Source organism: Canis aureus, chromosome X (assembly GCF_053574225.1).
Source record: "Canis aureus isolate CA01 chromosome X, VMU_Caureus_v.1.0, whole genome shotgun sequence".
In the NCBI taxonomy this organism is placed as follows: Eukaryota; Metazoa; Chordata; class Mammalia; order Carnivora; family Canidae; genus Canis; species Canis aureus.
In genome coordinates this window covers 107616774-107636799 of record NC_135649.1, presented here as the reverse complement: position 1 = coordinate 107636799, position 20026 = coordinate 107616774, and the positions used below count along the sequence as shown (strand labels likewise).

Genomic DNA, 20026 nt, shown 5'->3' with positions numbered 1-20026 from the left:
GCTACAAAGAGGCTACTGATGCAGTCCAGAAGTGATAAAGCCTTGGACTAGGGTAAGTTACTCATTTGTTTCAAAAACATGCATTGAATACCTAGTTTATGGTAAGTATGTTCTAAACCTTGGGAATCCAAAGCATAATACAGTTCCTGCTTTCAAGAAACGTTCAGTCTAGTAGGGGGAAAAAGGGAAAAAGTAAGTACAGTAATTAGAATGTAGTGTGCTAAGTGTTATCACAGAGGTATATTTAAAATATTATCAAAATAGGGGTGCCTGGGTGGCTCAATTGGTTAATCGGCTGACTCTTGATTTCAGCTCAGGTCATGATCTCAGGTCCTGGGACTGAATCCTGCCTCAGGCTCTGCACTCAGTGGGGAGTCTGCTTGAAATTCTCTCTCTTCCTCTCCCTACGCCCCTCCTCCCACATAAATTCTCTCTCTCTCTCTCAGAATAAATAAATCTTTAAAAAAATAAAAATAAAATATCAAAAATAAGAGCAAGTGCTCAGAAAAAGACAGCAAAGAATGAACTAGATTTTAAAGACTAATCAGTCAAATTAGGTAAATAAGTAACTCTCCTCTGTCTTTCATATCTAGCCTTCAAATGTAAATCTAAGATTTTGAATGAAAATAATATAATCAATAGTCTAGGAAGTTAGAAAGATGAGCTTGGGCAGCTAGGTGGCTCAGTGGTGTAGCACCGCCTTCAGCCCAGGGCCTGATGATCCTGGAGACCCAGGATCAAGTCCCATGTCGGGCTCCCTGCATGGAGCCTGCTTCTTCCTCTGCCTGTGTCTCTGCCCCTTTCTCTCTTTCTCTCTCTCTCTGTCTCTGTCTTTCATGAATAAATAAATAAAATACTTTAAAAAAAGAAAGATGAGCTTGTTTTATAATGAATGAAAATGAATTATTTCTAGACTGTATTAAATTGGAAGTGGTTAGGAATTGCAAAGATGTCTAGGAGTTCCTTTAAGATAAAGTGCTGATGTTTGGTTTAAAGGCCAAGGCTGGAAATCACCTGAGAATATGATAGCCTTAGAGGAGAGTGAGAGCCATGGGCAGGGTCTTCTTATTAAGTGAAATATTAATGAAGGAATAAAGTCAGTACCAAGGATGGTGTCTCAGAGAACATCTGTGACTAGAGATCAAGAGAAAGAGATATCACAGGGGCTGAGACAGAAGAGTCAGGCTTGTGGCAAGCCAAGGGAGAGTTTCAAGAGGGGGATTGGCTGGTAAGGAAGTAAAGCAAGGTTAGCTGGTTATTTATTCAGTAAACACCAAACTGACCTGATTGCATTGACCCCAAATGGACAATAGCTTAGTTGTAATGTATGAATATTTATGGAAAATTCAATTATTAACCTTTGGAAATCAAGTAAAAAAAGGTAAGTGAAGGCAAATATGGCAAAAATACATGACTGCTATCATTAGCATAAGCCATAGCCTACTAGAAGCTAGACATATCCAGTGAGTCTCAGAAACATATTTTTTTTCTGGGCCTGGGACAGGTATATGTTCTTTGAGTAGTCCCAGTAATCATGTATGGTGGACATTCTCATGCACCATCCAGATCCCCCTTAGATGAAAAACTTCTTGCCTCAGCTGCTAAGAGCACCAAATGAAGAAAGCTTTCAATTACCCCTTCAGAGACTGCCTTAGCTGCGGAGAGACCCTAGGCCCCAGGTCACAGCCTTATGAGGGGGCAAGCATTCCAATTACTAATGGAGATGACGGTAGAAAGACTTGGATATATAAGCCTAACTAGGATCTCTCCATGAGGTGTACCATGGCTGCCATTGTCTAATTCACAGCTTCACTTTATCTGCCCAGTTCTACTTTTCATTCCTTTCATTAAGATACTGCTTAAGAAACCTCCTGTGAAGTAAACTCCATCTCAGAATCTGCTTCCATGGGAATCCACCCTGTGGCATCATACAATCTACCTTCATTAGTTAAGTGCTTGTAAGTAATAGACAACTCCATTTCATCTGGCTTAAATAATATCTCACATAACCTGAAGCCCTGAAGTGAGGTTGTTCCAGGGTTAGTTAATCCCGTAACTTCACTAAGACTATCAGTCATTAGGGTTTTTTTTCTCTTTCTGATCTGTCATTTTCAGCATGGTGGCTATGTACCTCAGTCCAGCATTCCTCACAGTTATAAGATAGCATCATATGCAGGTGTGAAAATGTCCTACAAAAGGAAAAAGACTGATACTCCCCTGGTGAATCTTTTTAAAGAACAAGCTATCCTTTCTTAGAAGCCCTCTGGCTGACCTCCCTTCAGTCACTGGCCAGAACTGGGGTTTAGACCTCCCTCCAAACCAATCACTGGGAAGGAAACAGGATGACCATGATTTGCAGAATCAAATTGTTTGATTTGCAATCAAAACTTGCTCTTGAATCTTTTGAGGGATGGACATATTCCTGAATAAAACAGGGTTACTACATTGCCATATCCTAGAATATGTTTATTCAGCATTTTCCTTCCATGTAACTAATTTTACATAACTTAAAATCTAGGTTAGGTAGCTAGAGGGAAATGTTATTTTTATATAAAGCACCTGGATGGGCCTTCTGTGAACCTTCTTGCAAGGACAATGAAATAACTTTTTTTTTACCAGTCAGGGGTGAGATATGTGGTAGTGTTTTCTAACCATCAGTTAACCTTCTATGTGTTAGATATACATGTATTTTCACCAGAGCTTGAGTTCAGTGGGAAGCAGCCACACCTGACATCCTACACCACTTTTTAGGGAATTTGGAAGAGTTAAGAAGCTCATTTTCAAATAACCCAGTCAAAAAAGGGACAAATACTATATGATTGTGATTATATGAGATACCTAGAATAGTCAAATACATAAAGAAGAAGTAGAATAGTGGTTGTCAGGGTCTGGGGGTTGTAGGGAACCAGAATTTATTGTGAATGAGGTTGATGGTTGCACAACAGTGTGAATGTACTTAATGTCAGTTAACTGTACAGTTAAAATGATTAAAATGGTAAATTTTATCTTGTGTGTATTTTGCCACAATTAAAAAAAAGAAGCATATTTTCAGAGAACACCTGTGAGAAAAACCCAACAGCTGAGGTCTAGAAAAAAAATTTCATACTAGAAAAGCCTTAATCACTCACTGGAACTGCTTTAGCTTATAAACACCTATTGTAAGCATATTTCATTGTGTTATATTTGTATAATGGATTTGAGTATTTTAAATGAGTATGGCTATTAGTTCATCGTATAGTAAAATTAATTTTAAAGAGAAGTTTTATTTAAAATGGTTAACTATTCCTAAAGTTCCATTATTTTAATAATAGACTCCAACTATCCTATTTAGAAGACAAGATGAATGGCTACTTATCTTATTTAAATCTTATTTATGTACCATTCATGTTATTTTCTGAATTAGGTGAAAATAATAAACTGTTGAGGCAAAAAATGGTCAAAATTGGATGAACATACTAATGTTTTAATAGCTTGACTGGGAGTTTCATAAATATCATTTCTAACTAAAGTATGTCACTATAAAAACCAATTTATCTCCTGTTCAGAAAAAAAATACTCCACAGAAATATTTTTAGCTACTTAAAGCCAAAAAAGGATGTCCATCTATTGATGTAGACCATTTTTTTGCACGAGGGAGATGCTGCATTAGAAAATTTCTAAAGGCTTTTTCAACTCCATGATTCTGTGATATGCTGAATCCTTGAAAATGACTCTCAGAGACAGAGAGAGAGGGAGTGACATCAGCAAAGAGCAGTACAGGAATTTCTAGTGTCCGTCCTCTCCCAGAAACATCAATTTAAGCAATTATCCACATACAAAATATCTTCACAAAAGCTAAGGATTCCAGGTGAGAGATTAACATACTTAAGTGAACCATAGAAATAAAAAAAGACACATTAAAGAGGTATGAAAAGATAGATTCCCATTATCCTGTCACCCCTCTTCCCAAGCCCAGGCAGCCCAGCATGGACAGAGACACACACCCTCCCATGGAAGAAAAAAGAAATAAATGCCCAACTTCAATGCAGACTCCAGAACCAAACCCGCTCCCATAGACCTATAAACCAGCTCCTGCAAACCCAGGTTTTCAGCTGGCCCCCATGGGCCTAGCTCCCAGGCCAGCTACTGTAAAACCAGTTCTCCTGGATTGTCCCAATACCAGCCTGGCCCCCGGGGACCAAGATACTGGGTCTACTCTAGTGTGTCCAACTCCTGGTTGGCTCCTTTGGACCCAGATTCCAGACTCATCATTGCAGACTTAAGTGTTGGACCCCAACCAGCAAACCTAGCTTCAGACTCCTCACTTGCTAACTCAAGTAACCAGGGATGGTCCCTGTGTATCCAAGTACCACGCCTTCCCATATGGGGACCCAGGCACCAGACTTGCCCACCCTAGGGCTCCAGCAGCAAGCTCGCCCACAGACACCACCAGACAGTTCATATGGTATCTCTGAACGGGCTGACTGGGGAAGGGCTTTGTCTGCAGAAGTCAGCATAGAAAGACTGGAAGGGGTGCCTACTTCTTTAAAAGTACAGGTACTTCTTCAAAAGTACACAAGGTCACAATGATCATGAATAATCAAGAAAACATGACACCACCAAAGGAAACAAATTCCAATGTCTGACCCTAAAGAAACAGATATGTATGGACTGACAAAGAATTCTTAATAATCCTCTTAAAGAAATTTGGTGAACTACAAGAACGCACAGATAGACAACTAAATGAAATTGGAAAACAATGCATGTACAAAATGAGAAGTTCAAAAAAGAAAGAAAACATTAAAACAAACAAACAAACAGAAATCCTGGAGTTGAAGAATATAATGACCCCTATCTTACCCTTCTCACAATAATTAACTTGAAATGTATTAAAACATTAAATGTAGGACCTTAAACTATAAAAATACTAGAAAAAAAAACAGGAAAAAAACTTCTTGACATTGGTCTTGGCAATGATTTATTCTATATAACGCCAAAAGTACAAGCAACAAAAGCAAAAGTCATTAAGTGGGACTATGTCAAACAAAAAAGCTTCTTCACAGCAAAAGAAGCAATCAACAGAATGATCAGTCAACCTATGGAATGGGATAAAATATTTGTGAACCATTTATCTGATAAGGAGTTAATATCCAAAATATATAAGAAACTCATACAACTCAATAGCAAAAAGTACACAATGCAATTAAAAAATGCTCCACATCACTAATTATCAAAGAAATGCAAATAAAAACCACAATGAGATTTGCCTCACACCTATTAGACTGGTTATTATAAAAAAAAATCAAGATATAACAAGTGCTGGCAAGCAAGAGGAGGAACAGGAACCCTTGTGCATTCTTGGTAGAAATGTACATTGGTGCAGCCACTATGAAAAACAATATGAAAGTTCTTACAAAAATTGAGAAATAAAACTATCCTATATCCAGCAATTCCACTCCTGATTATATATTGAAAGGAAATAGAAACACTATGTTGCAGATCTGTGTTTATAGAAGCTTATAATAGCCAAGACATGGAAACAACCTATGTGTCCATTGATGGATGAATGGATAAAAACATTTTGTATACATATACAATGGAATATTATTCAGCCATACAAAAGAAGGTAATCCTGCCATTTGTGACAAGATGGATGGACTGTGTGGGTATTGTGTTAAATTAAATAAGTCAGAGAGAGAAAGACAACTACTGTATGACCTTACTTATATGTGGACTCTAGAAAACATTTTAAAAAATCCAAGCACATAGAAAAAAGACATCAGATTTATGGTTAGCAAAGGCAGGGGTAGAGGGAAGGGGGAATTTGGATGAAGGAGGTCAAAAGGTAGAAACTTACAGTTATAGTACTACAGATTTAATGTACAACATGGTAACTATAGCAACAGTGCCGTATGATATATTTGGAAGTTGTTAGAGTTAATCCCAAGAATACTCATTATAAAGAGAAAACATTTCCCCTTTTTTGTATCTATATGAGATGATGGATATTAACTAAATTTATTGTGGTAATCATTTCACGATACATGTAAGTCAAATCATTATGCTGTATACCTTAAACTTTTACAACGCTGTATGTCAATTATATTTCAGTAAAACTGGGGCAAAAATAGAACTACCATATGACCCAGCAATTCCACCTCTGGATATATATTCAATGGAAACGAAATCACTATCTCAAAGAAATATCTGCACTACTATGTTCATTGTGGCATTATTCATAATAGCTAAGACATGGAAACAACCTGTTTCCACTGATGGATGTATGAATAAAGAAAATTAGTATACGCACACACACTGCAATATTATTCAGCCATAAAAATAGGGAAATCCTGCTTTTTGCAACACATTGATTGACTCTGAGGATATTATGCTAAGTGAAGTAAGTCAGACAAGGAAAGACAAATACTGTGTATTCTCAATTATATATGGAATCTAAAACTGCCAAGCTCTTAGAAATAGAGAGTAGAATGGTTGTCAGGGGCTGGGGCATGGGGTAAATATTGGAAATGTTGGTCAAATGGTACAAACTTTCAGCTACAAGATGATTAAGTTCTGGGGAACTTATGTATAGTTTGGTGACTATAATTAACAATATTGCATTATCTACTTGAATGTTGTTAATAGAGTAGATCTTAAATATTATCACTACAAAATGATAATTATGTGAGGTAATAGAGGTATAAACTATCTTTACTGTGGTAATCATGTCATAACACATAGAAATCATCAATATGTATCAAATTGTCACACTGTACATCTTAAACTTATATATATGTCAAAAATATCTCAATAAAGCTAGAGGAAAAGAAAATAAAACGAGAAAGTAAAAATGAATTGTAGGCTGCTAAATTTTTAACAACAGGCCATTGCTACAAAAAAGAAGTCTGAATCATCATGTTTGCCAATCCCATGGTATAAATACTCCCACTATGGTCAATTTTATGCTAGTAACAGGATGTCACATAACACAGAGTGGAAGGAAAGATGTGCAAAATTGGCCCTTTAAGTTCTGGTTCTAGCACATTATCAATAAACCATCCTATTTGATCATGGATGGAGCTAACCATCTTTTGTTAATGGCCAAGATTTCTTCTAAGCCAGGTTGGCAGATAGCAGGGTGGGTAGGTAGATGGAACATTTCCACATAATAAAGTTTGTCGTGGTTCAGTTGCTTCTATAACAGTGGATTTTACAGAGTGTAGTATTTTTATTATGCTGATGAAGAAATTTGTTATGGTGTGCTAATGATAAGTGAGAACTGAATAAAGACAGGCCTTGTTCAGAAACTGAAAGAATATATGACCACCAAACCGACTCTGCAGGAAATCTTAAAGGGGACCCTGTAAAAGAAAGAGGAAGTACAAGGAAAAAATCCACAAAAACAGGGACTGAATAGGTATCATGATGACACTAAACTCCTATCTTTCAATAGCAACTTTGAATGTGAATGGGCTTAATGACCCCATCAAAAGGCGCAGGGTTTCAGACTGGATAAAAAAGCAAGACCCATCTATTTGCTGTCTACAAGAGACTCATTTTAGACATAAGGACGCCTACTGCCTGAAAACAAAGGGTTGGAGAACCATGTACCAAAAAAAAGCAGGGGTAGTCATCCTTATATCAGATAAACTAAAGTTTATCCCGAAAACTGTAGTGAGAGATGAAGAGGGACACTATCTCATACTTAAAGGATCTATCCAACAAGAGGACTTAACAATCATCAATATATATATGCCCCGAATGTGGGAGCTGCCAAGTATATCAATCAATTAATAACAAAGTTAAGACATACTTATATAATAATACACTTATACTTGGTGACTTCAATGTAGCGCTTTCTACAATCTATAGGTTTTATAAGCACAACATCTCCAAAGAAACAAGAGCTTTAAATGATACACTGGACCAGATGGATTTCACAGATATTTACAGGACTTTACATCCAAACGCAACTGAATACACATTCTTCTCAAGTGCACATGGAACTTTCTCCAGAATAGACCACATACTGGGTCACAAATCAGGTCTTAACCGATACCAAAAGATTGAGATCGCCCCCTGCATATTTTCAGACCATAATGCTTTGAAATTAGAACTAAATCACAAGAATAAGTTTGGAAGGATTTCAAACACGTGGAGTTTAAGGACCATCCTGCTAAAAGATGAAAGGGTCAACCAGGAAATTAGAGAAGAATTAAAAAGATTCCTGGAAACTAATGAGAATGAAGATACAACCATTCAAAATCTTTGGGATACAGCAAAAGCAGTCCTGAGGGGGAAATACATCGCAATACAAGCATCCATCCAAAAACGGGAAAGAACACAAATACAAAAGCTAACCTTGCACCTAAAGGAACTGGAGAAAAAAACAGCAAATAGATCCTACACCCAGCAGAAGAAGAGAGTTAATAAAGATTTGAGCAGAACTCAATGAAATAGAGACCAGAAGAACTGTGGAACAGATCAACAAAACCAGGAGTTGGTTCTTTGAAAGAATTAATAAGATAGACAAACCATTAGCCAGCCTTATTAAAAAGAAGAGAAGACTCAAATTAATTAAATCATGAATGAGAAAGTAGAGATCACTACCAACACCAAGGAAATACAAATGATTTTAAAAACATACTATGAGCAGCCATATGCCAATAAATGAGGCAATCTAGAAGAAATGGACACATTTCTGGAAAACCACAACTACCAAAACCGGAACAGGAAGAAATAGAAAACTTGAACAGGCCAATAACCAGGGAGGAAATCGAAGCAGTCATCAAAAACCTTCCAAGACACAAAAGTCCAGGGCCAGATGGCTTCCCAGGGGAATTCTATCAAACATTTAAAGAAGAAACCATATCTATTCTACTAAAGCTGTTGGAAAAGATAGAAAGAGATGGAATACTTCCAAACTCGTTCTATGAGGCCAGCATCACCTTAATTCCAAAACCAGACAAAGACCCCACCAAAAAGGAGAATTATAGACCAATATCCCTGATGAACATGGATGCAAAAATTCTCAACAAGATACTAGCCAATAGGATCCAACAACACATTAAGAAGATTATTCACCATGACCAAGTGGGATTTATCCCCAGGATGCAAGGCTGGTTCAACACTCGTAAAACAATCAATGTGATTCATCATATCAGCAAGAGAAAAAACAAGAACCATATGATCCTCTCAATAGATGCAGAGAAAGCATTTGACAAAATACAGCATCCATTCCTGATCAATACCCTTCAGAGTTAGGGATAGAGGGAACATTCCTCAACATCTTAAAAGCCATCTACGAAAAGCCCATAGCAAATATCATTCTCAATGGGGAAACACTGGGAGCCTTGACCCTAAGATCAGAACAAGATAGGGATGTCCACTCTCTCCACTGCTATTTAACATAGCACTAGAAGTCCTAGCCTCAGCAATCAGACAACAAAAAGAAATAAAAGGCATTCAAATTGGCAAAGAAGAAGTCAAACTCTCCCTCTTTGCAGATGACATGATCCTGTACATAGAAAACCCAAAAGACTCCACCCCAAGATTGCTAGAACTCATATAGCAATTTGGCAGTGTGGCAGGATACAAAATCAATGCCCAGAAGTCAGTGGCATTTCTATACACTAACAATGAGACTGAAGAAAGAGAAATTAAGGAGTCAATCCCATTTACAATTGCACCCAAAAGCATAAGATACCTAGGAATAAACCTAACCAAAGAGGTAAAGGATCTATACCCTAAAAACTATAGAACACTTCTGAAAGAAATTGAGGAAGACACAAAGAGATGGAAAAATATTCCATGCTCATGGGTTGGAAGAATTATTATTGTGAAAATGTCAATGTTACCCAGGGCAATTTACACGTTTAATGCAATCCCTATCAAAATACCATGGGCTTTCTTCAGAGAGTTAGAACAAATTATTTTAAGATTTGTGTGGAATCAGAAAAGACCCCGAATAGCCAGGGGAATATTAAAAAAGAAAACCTGAGCTGAGGGCATCACAATGCCGGATTTCAGGTTATACTACAAAGCTGTGATCATCAAGACAGTGTGGTACTGGCACAAAAACAGACACATAGATTAATGGAACAGAATAGAGAACCCAGAAATGGACCCTCAACTTTATGGTCATCTAATATTTGACAAAGTAGGAAAGACTATCCCCTGGAAAAAAGACAGTCTCTTCAATAAATGGTGCTGGGAAAATTGGACATCCACATGCAGAAGAATGAAACCAGACCACTCTCTTTGACCATATACAAAGATAAACTCAAAATGGATGAAAGATCTAAATGTGAGACAAGATTCCATCAAAATCCTAGAGGAGAACACAGGCAACACCCTTTTGAGCTTGGCCACAGTAACTTCTTGCAAGATACATCTATGAAGGCAAGAGAAACAAAAGCAAAAATGAACTATTGGGACTTCATCAAGATAAGAAGCTTTTGCACAGCAAAAGAAACAGTCCACAAAACTAAGACATCTACAGAATGGGAGAAGATATTTGCAAATGACCTATCAGATAAAAGGCTAGTATCCGGGATCTATAAAGAACTTATTCAACTCAACAGCAAAGAAACAAACAATCCAATCATGAAATGGGCAAAAGACATGAACAGAAATCTCACAGAGGAAGACATAGACATGGCCAACAAGCACATGAGAAAATGCTCCGCATCACTGGCCATCAGGGAAATACAAATCAAAACCACAATGAGATACCACCTCACGCCAGTGAGAATGAGGAAAATTAACAAGGCAGGAAACAACACATGTTGGAGAGGATCTGGAGAAAGGGGAACCCTCTTGCACTGTTGGTGGGAATGTGAACTGGTGCAGCCCCTCTGGAAAAGTATGTGGAGGTTCCTCAAAGAGTTAAAAATAGATCTGCCCTATGACCCAGCAATTGCACTGCTGGGGATTTACCCCAAAGATACAGATGCAGTGAAACGTTGGGACACCTGCACCCCGATGTTTATAGCAGCAATGTCCACAATAGCCAAACTGTGGAAGGAGCCTCAGTGTCCATCGAAAGATGAATGGATAAAGAAGATGTGGTCTATGGAATATTACTCAGCCATTAGAAATGACAAATACCTACCATTTGCTTCAAGGTAGATGGAACTGGAGGGTATTATGCTGAGTGAAATAAGTCAATCAGAGAAGGACAAACATTATATTGTCTCATTCATTTGGGGAATATAAAAAATAGTGAAAGGGAATAAAGGGGAAGGAAGAAAAAATGAGTGGGAAATATCAGAAAAGGAGACAGAACATGAGAGACTCCTAACTCTGGGAAACGAACTAGGGGTGGTAGAAAGGGAGGTGGGCGGGGGGTGGGGGTGACTGGGTGACGGGCACTGAGGGGGGCACTTGATGGGATGAGCACTGGGTGTTATTCTAAATGTTGGCAAATTGAACACCAATAAAAAATAATTTTAAAAAAAAATAATTTTTTAAAATTTTTATTTATTTATGATAGTCACACAGAGAGAGAGAGAAAGAGAGAGGCAGAGACATAGGCAGAGGGAGAAGCAGGTTCCATGCACCAGGCGCCCGATGTGGGATTCGATCCCAGGTCTCCAGGATCGGGCCCTGGGCCAAAGGCAGGCGCTAAACCGCTGCGCCACCCAGGGATCCCAAAAAATAAATTTATTAAAAAGAAAGACAGGCCTTGCTGATGGAAAATTTCTGTCATCTGAACCAATGAGTGGAATTTAGCTGTCAGATATTAGATTTGCAGCTACATTCATCAGGATTCACTTCCATGTTGTGGATCTAAATCTTCGTTTTCTTATTTTTTTTTTTAGTTACAAATAATAATGTAAGATGGCTAATTTTTCTACTATTATGTATAGATAAAGTTCACTGAGAAGGAAAGCAAACACTGTATTCTACTTTTTAAAAAAGAAAGAAAATGTATCTTATTAACATTGAGCAAATAGAGATATACATTTGAAGGAAATTTCAACATCACTATAATTCAAACTAACAAAACAGTATTTCTCACGTATTCTATAAAATTAAGAGGCCACTATTCTGGGGTCAAATACCCCTACTAAAGTGATCTGTACTACTTATTTGCATTATCCCAATGAAATTCATAAAATCTGATAATATGACAGATGCTTCTCCATATTTTGGGAAGGAGAAATAAATAAATGATTAGGCACTGTCATAGGCAATTTCTGTAGTAGTGAAGTAAAACACATTCAGACTACTTGTAACATGATCAATATAGGTTCTATTGGTGCCCATATATAACATTTTGGTACTCAGTATTCCTGTTAATGGTGTCTTAACTCAAGCACATAGAATTATCTCTCTCAGAATTTCCTCTGGCTACAGGCACATACCCAGCCTACACAAGGGGCAGGCCAGAATTGCCAAGAAATTAACAGTCTTGGGAAAAGCAATCCAACAGTGATGATTAGGACTGGTAAGTAAATATCTCAGCTTCCTTTCCCCTTGGGTGGACGACTGGGCTGTCCTTTACGCTGTCTTCCAGGAGTTCCCAGCATGATTAAGCCCCTGTTTCCTACAGCAGTAATATGCTCAAGAGCATACTTATGTTGGCTTTCTTACCTTCTCTGTCTCAACTCCCTACTCCCCTACCAGTGCTTCCTGGGATCACTTACCAAATAAACTACCTATACTGAAATTCTTTTACTAAGATCTTCTTCTAAGGAAATTTCAAGTAGGATAATCAGTAATGGAGAAATGATCTCAACAGGAGTCCAAGAATTGGCACTAGAATGAGACTCAGTCTCATGGCAGATTGGCTTGGCATTGAGCTCTCATGAGTATTCATATGAGTTTCTAGTATTACATAAAACATGTTGGTTTTCTTTATGAGTCGCTTCTTCTCTCCCCTCCAAACTAATTTCTCACTATTTTGCAGATTTTTTCCTCAACTTTGGAGCTCCTACTTATTCATAAATTTGAGTTACTCATAATGTTGACTCACTCCTGGCCTATCATGACCCTCCCACTTCTCTCTACTTCATGAATTTTCAGTTTTAGGCTTCAATGTTAATCATAGGAGTCTAATTTCATTTTTCAGTTCAAACGGTAGAGAGTGAAAATCTAATATATTCAATCTTTGAGCAGAGCTAATTACAACAGATTAGTGATGAGCAGTTAAGCATCATCCAATCCAGCACTGGATTGCCTCTAAAGTGAAAGAGGCAATGTTAATAATTAAGCCAGGACAATAGGTACAAACCAGGACTCTTCTGGGCAAATTAGGTTGTATGGCCACCTGGGCATATGACACTAATCAATTTATACTGGATTTTCTAAGATTGGTTTCTCAGTAATTGTCAAATTAGTTATAATCTTTATGTGTGTGCAGCAGTGAGGGGTGGTGACTGGCACATTATCAGCCATTAAAGAGACCAATGATTTTCTAAAGAAATAAAGATATGGTCATTGTTAAGTTATAGAACATTCATACTACAGGGCAATGAGAACTGTTATGGATTACCAGTGATTCTCATACCAAGCTTTGGAGACCACCAAAACAATCCACTCTTTGATGCATTGCCAGAGTACATCCTAAGGCCAAAAATAACCTGGTCATGAATTCAACTATAGCCTATTTTGTAAAGATGTAAAGCCATTTGGCAAGACATCATTTCTCAACAGAACATTTCAAATAAGTACTGATGAAGTTGGAAAATGGAATCCTATTGTATCCAGTGAGTATTAGGCTTGCCTAAAATTTAATAATCTTGGGAGCCATTAATGTCTCAGATTGACATTATTGGTTGGGATGTAATTGAAATGAAAACATTCAGAAGTATATTCACAGGTGTCCTTATACTGAATAGGAAGGGAAGTTCCTGATATTACAAAGGAAGCAGATAGCTTCTTTTAGTGTCTCACCTCTCTGAAAATTAAAGAGAAGTTTGTCCAACCATTGTTCTGCATCAATGTATTACAAAAGATTTATCTTTCTAGGGTGAACTTATAAATATAGTTTCTAAAATTATTTCAGAAAGATTGCAGGGAAGGTCTATTTTTTTCTATGGAGTTTCAGATACCCAAGGTACCTAAGCTGTTTTTCTACTTCAGGAAAATAAAAGATATAAGCTTTCAATATTCTCTGGTTATATTGAACAGTGACTGGATGAGATAGCAGTCAAGAGTCCTAGGCTCAGGTTGCATCTCAGCTACTTTTGTCTCCAAATCTGTTTGTTCATCTGAGAAATGAGCAGATCGAGCTAGATCAGACTTTCTAACTAGGCTCTGCTGGCCTACAGAGTTCCATGTATTACATTCTCTCCTATGTGCTTCAGCTATGTGAGTCTTCCTTTCAGGTCCTTGTACAAGTCACAGCCACTTCTGCCATTGTACCTTTGCATTAGTTATCTTCTTTTGAAAAGCTCTTTGTTCTACATTCCCTCTCCAAATACCTTGCTTGGTTAATTCCTATTCATCATTTAGATGAAGTTCAAGGGTTGGTTCCTTGGGGAAACTTTGCAAAATCCTCATTTTGGGTTAGACTCCTGTTATTTGTAGTTTTGTAACCACATTTGTTTCCTTCTTCACACTGAGTTCACTCACTTGTGTGATTATTTTATAATAAATTATCCAGTAGTTCTAACTCTGTAAGAACGAGTCTATCATAGACTGTGTTTTCCAAAGGTGGTTATAATAATATCATGTATCCCACATGGTTTTCTACAAAGTGAACTCATGATTTTCCCATCAAGAAGTGGAATTTAATTCCTTCCCTTTGAATTAAAGCAAGCCAATGACTGCTTTGTGAATAGAGTTCATCAGAAGTGACACTGAATAACTTATCAAGCTAAGTCATAAAAGGCAATGCAACTGCCTCCTTGTTCACTGGAACACTTGCAATTTGAACCCTGAAGCACCATATAAGAAGTCCAACTTCCCTGAGACTCCTGTGCTGAAAAGAAGCCAAGTATTCTAGTTGGAAGTTCTAGTCTTCATATTATTCCACCCAGATGCCAGACATATGAGTAAAACTTTGATAATTCCAATATCCAGCAATCAGTTTGCCTCTAGTCATTAAGAATTTCCAGCTGCGGTCCCAGAAATCAAGAAGAAAAGACAGGCTACCCCTCCTGTGCTTCTGTCATGATTACTGACCCACAGACTCGATAAGCATAATAAAATATTTGCTTTAAGCTGCTAAATTTTGAATGATTTGTTACTCAGCAAGAGGAAATGGAACAGAGTCATGTCTGTCTTTCTTACAAAGGTGTCCCAATTGCTCAACAAAATGCCAGTGATACCTAGTAGGTGTTCAATATATATTTGTGGGAAGAATAAATAAATGCCTATGTCTTTGCTTAAATTATTCTCTCAACACCTTGCAGAAAGTTCTTTTCCCTTCTCTCTTATGAAATCATATATAACCTTCAATAGCCAATCATGGAACATATAGTCAACACTTTTAGTGAGTTCTGTATAAAACTGCACATAATATAAAATCTCATGAAAGGCAATGAGCCATAAAATGTGCTATTTTTATGTATTCTCTCTTCAAGTTTATAATAATTATTTTGCATCTTTATTTTCTAACCAGTTTCTTTATCAGCTTATCCATCTCTTTATCCCCATTAGCGACTTAGTGATTTTAAAGTGATGGTGTAAGATCTTCATGTACTGAGAGCAATGGGAACTTGCCTTTAAGAGCTGACTATATCAGAAGGATATTAAGCTGCAGAAACTAGGAGATCCTTACTGCTAATTTACTAAAGGCAAGGTTCATTGAAGATGCAAAAGGGAGCATCTGAGAAAAAGAAGAAACTTTACCATGTGGACAATCTTTTAAGCTGCTAGAAGGCAACACATTCAAGGAATTACTGGTGGCCGTTCCTGTGTATTATTTTTTAAAAAGTCTCTCATTTCTGTCTTTCCTGATTATATAGTGATACTGTATGAAAAGAGAGTCAAGCCAGAGGAAATTCTAGGGCCAAGAAGAGGCAACTTAACAGTGGTTTATTAAAAAAAAAAAAAAGCCCAGTTCACAGAAAGAAGAGAGGAAAAATTTGAGCTATAACAGCTCTTCAAGAGTTGTTTGGAGGAGACCAGCCTAACACCAAACAAAGATCTCAGTGAAAATTATCAGTTGAATAGCTGAGTGGAGAGCTTTTATCAGTAAGAAAGGTACAAAATGTGTCTGTACTTCTTGGTGCCATATAATATAATTGTGGAGATACCACACACAGGGAAACTATTCAAGAAGAGTTAATCTATTACTCACAAAATAAAGGTTGTTCTAGAAATTAAAGTCTAGTTTCTACTTTTTACTCCTGGTCTTTTCTTTCTAGATTGTACCTCATTTTTTAGATGAGACACAAGAGTGCTGGATGAGTTGGTAATTCAGCAGCCACACTCGGCTTTGATGACTAATTGTGTTTGTATATGAGTTTCATAATGTCAGTGATACCTAGTAGGTGCTCAATATGTATTTATGGAATGACTGAATAAATGCCCATTTCTTTAAGTTATTCATCCCAGTATTTTGCAAAAATGTATATGTATTTCTCTCTATATATAATCATATACATACATACACACGCCACACAATTACTCCTTCATTTTGGCAAAATATTCTCAAATATATAAATTCACAAACGCACAGATATCCCTAGGGAAATCAGCAGAATATGCAAAATATAGAAGGAAGGAAAATATCAAATTCATTTCTGAAGGTGTGTGTGTGTGAGTGTATGTGTGTCTGTGTTGCCGTGCCAGTTATTTGCCTGTTTACTCTCAGATCCATTTCTTGCCCTTCTCTGCCTTTCTCTGTAGGTCAAGGACCACATATTCCAGAATCAAATACCAACTGGCTTCCATGCATGATAAACTAATTGGAGGCTCTGGTAGAGGACTAGAGAATGGAAGGAAGGGAGAAGATAGAGAATATCTCCCCCTCTTTCTCTGTTTTGGCCAGTGTCTCTGGCAGCAGCCATATCTCTTCCACAGCTCCAGGTCCTGACAGACGACCTCCCTGGTCCCAGCTTCCCCTGGTCATACATGCTCTGATTAATATCCATTGAATTTCTCTGATTCCTGGGCTCTGATAATACCAACTCTGTTGTTCTCCCTTCTCTCCCTTCAAACCTTAGATGGGTAATGGTATCGTGCTGTTACTAATCTCTGAGTTAGCTTCCTGTCTGCTGTTTGGTTCCTTAGGTCTTTGATCATCTTTATCATAAACTTTCTGGAATAAGTTCCCCCTGTTTGAAATATTTAGCATAGTTTCCATTTTTTGACAGTTCTATGATACAATTCTTGGTATAGGGGTAGTCCCAACCAAAACCTTCAACATGAGACTCTGGGGTTAAATACAATTATAACCTCTCTGTGGGTGAAAAATGGGATATAAGTAAGCCATGATCCTAGTAGACCATGATATCATTCATAACTTGCATGAAGAAAAATCTTATCAGTTGTAGTGATATAGCTTCAGGCATGTTTATGATGATACAAATTAATATAGATATTGTGTGTTAGAGGTTTCAAATGAGCCTTTAGCTTGTGCTGCATTAAAACAATTCATAGGTGCTTGCTTTTTTCTTTTTTAACTCTGTAGACAAATGCTTTAGGTAACAGATGATGGGCATAGCAAGGGACAAACTGTGATTCTCTTAAGAACTTTTGAGCCTTGTTTTTAAGGGCTTATCTCTATTACCACTCTAACAGAATACCAAGCCCTTATATCACAAGCATGAGCTGCAGAGTACAAGGGAGTAGAAAAAACATGTACTAAGGAATTATGAAAGTCTTTGTTCAAAACCCTAATTTTGAAATCAGATAGTATTGAAGAAGTCTTTTTAGCCTATACATGTTTTTAGAACAGGAATATAAAGTTAACAGAAGAGTCTCAGTCTAAATGCTGTGGAACATCTACTTTTAAGAACTATATCCTATAGGTGGTCCTCAAAAGATAGGATAGTTACAAAACATTCCCTAAATAAAAGATACATTGATCCAATGGATATAACTGTTTGAAATGGAAGAGTTAAATATTTGGAAATCCCTAAAGTTGGCTTTCTTGATCATCTGAGAAAATGACATCCTTTATATCAGGAATGGGGTGTTCCTATTCATTACTGGGCCTTAGAAACCATCAATTCTGAGTCATGATAAATGACTTCACTCTTCCTGCAAAATGACTCACAAACAACTTAGAGCCTAAGAGATCGTTTTGCAAGCTATATTAAATTCATTTAGCTATCTTCCTTATTTAAAAATCAATATCCATATTGGCCTTTAAATAAATTCCCTTCCAGAACAGGTAATATCAGCAAGTAGTCTAAGTCTATGAAATTGGAATGTTTGTAAGGTACTTCGGTATTACATAGATTTGTTGTTACACTGGCCTCAATTTTTGTGAAACTGTAACTGCCTCTAGTTTTCTTATTCTCCTCTTTGACAATCAGAAATTGACAGGTGTGCCAGTTTGGAGAATCATATAAAATGTCCCATGAGACCATTTTTAGATTATTCCCTAATTTAATTTAATAGAGGCTGAGGATAATATATAGAATTTTATTTTGTATACTATAATATTACATATTTATGTGTGCAGGACTCTTCCATGTCTGAGATAAGAAAAGCAGTAGGAATTCCCTATTAACCTACTTTCTTCAGGGTTAATGAGAAAGGAAAAACTGTCTTTAGGTTTGCAAAAAAGTGAAAAGAAAATTTAAAGCTTAAACTCACATGATAAGATTTACAAATATGAAAAAGACTAATAAGACCTAGTGTTGCCAGGGATGAAGGAAAAATGGACAACTGCACATCCAAAGGGTAGTTTTTTTTTTTTTTTAAATTTTTATTTATTTATGATAGTCACAGAGAGAGAGAGGCAGAGACACAGGCAGAGGGAGAAGCAGGCTCCATGCACCGGGAGCCCGACGTGGGATTCGATCCCGGGTCTCCAGGATCGCGCCCTGGGCCAAAGGCGGGTGCCAAACCGCTGCGCCACCCAGGGATCCCCAAAGGGTAGTTTGATACAGCGAATCAAATTTTAGGATTTTATCTTAAGGAAGTGATCATATAGATATAATAGGCCCAAGGATATTCATCAGAGCATTAAATAATGGAAGGAGAATGGAAACAAAGTTAACATTTATCAATAGGGCAATAGTCAAATAAGATATGGTAGTTTATGTCTTAGTTTCTCTAGACTTGTGCTATCTAAACTGGTAGCAACTAGCTACATGTAACTAACAAAAGCTTGAAATGTGGCTAGATACACACCCAATTTCAAAGATGCAATACAAAAGCAGAATGTAAAATATCTCGTTAATAACTTATTTTGATTTGCTGTTGAAATGATATTTTGATATATTAAGTTAAATAAAACATTATTAAAATTAATTCCATCTGTTTCCTTCTACTAGTTCTTTAAAGATTTCATCCATTTATTTGAGAGATACAGAGATAGCAGGAGCAGGAAGAGGGGGAGGAGAGGTGAGAGGGGAAAGGGAGGTGACAAGTAGGGATAGAGGAGGGAGAAGTAGACTCCTCACTGAGCCTGACATGAGGTACAGGGCTCAATCCCAGGATCCTGAGATCATGACCTGAGCTGAAGTCAGATGCTTAACTGACTGAACATCCAGGTGACCCTCTTTTACTATTTTAATGTGGCTACTAGAAAATTTTAAATCCTATATGATTCACATTTGTGGCTCACATTATATTTCTAGGAATTGCACTGCTGTAAAAGCAAAGCTTGAGACAGGATTTATATATAAGTAATTTATTAAGGAAGTACTTCTAGGAGAAACTAGTAAAAGAATAGAAAAAGCAAGATAGGGAATCAGAGGAAGGCAAGTCAAGATATGATCAGATGAAGTCTCAGTCTCAGCCTAATCATGCAGGGAGCTCTGGAGCATAGATCTCAGAGTTTGTCCCACTTTGAGGCAAAATTGTTGGGTTTACATACCCTCATATCAGTCACATCAGTCCTTAGCTATGGGGCTACTATGAAGGCATGTAAATACTCAAGCATTTCTGGCTCCGTGTGTCATTGAAGCTGTTCCAG

At 37.3% G+C, this 20026-nt stretch overlaps 1 long non-coding RNA gene across 1 annotated transcript in view; it reads right to left on the bottom strand.

Moving 5' to 3' along the window:
• Positions 1-20026, bottom strand: part of LOC144308478 (uncharacterized) — a 209635-nt gene that overhangs the window by 116572 nt on the left and 73037 nt on the right. The gene's annotated exons all lie outside the window — the stretch shown is intronic.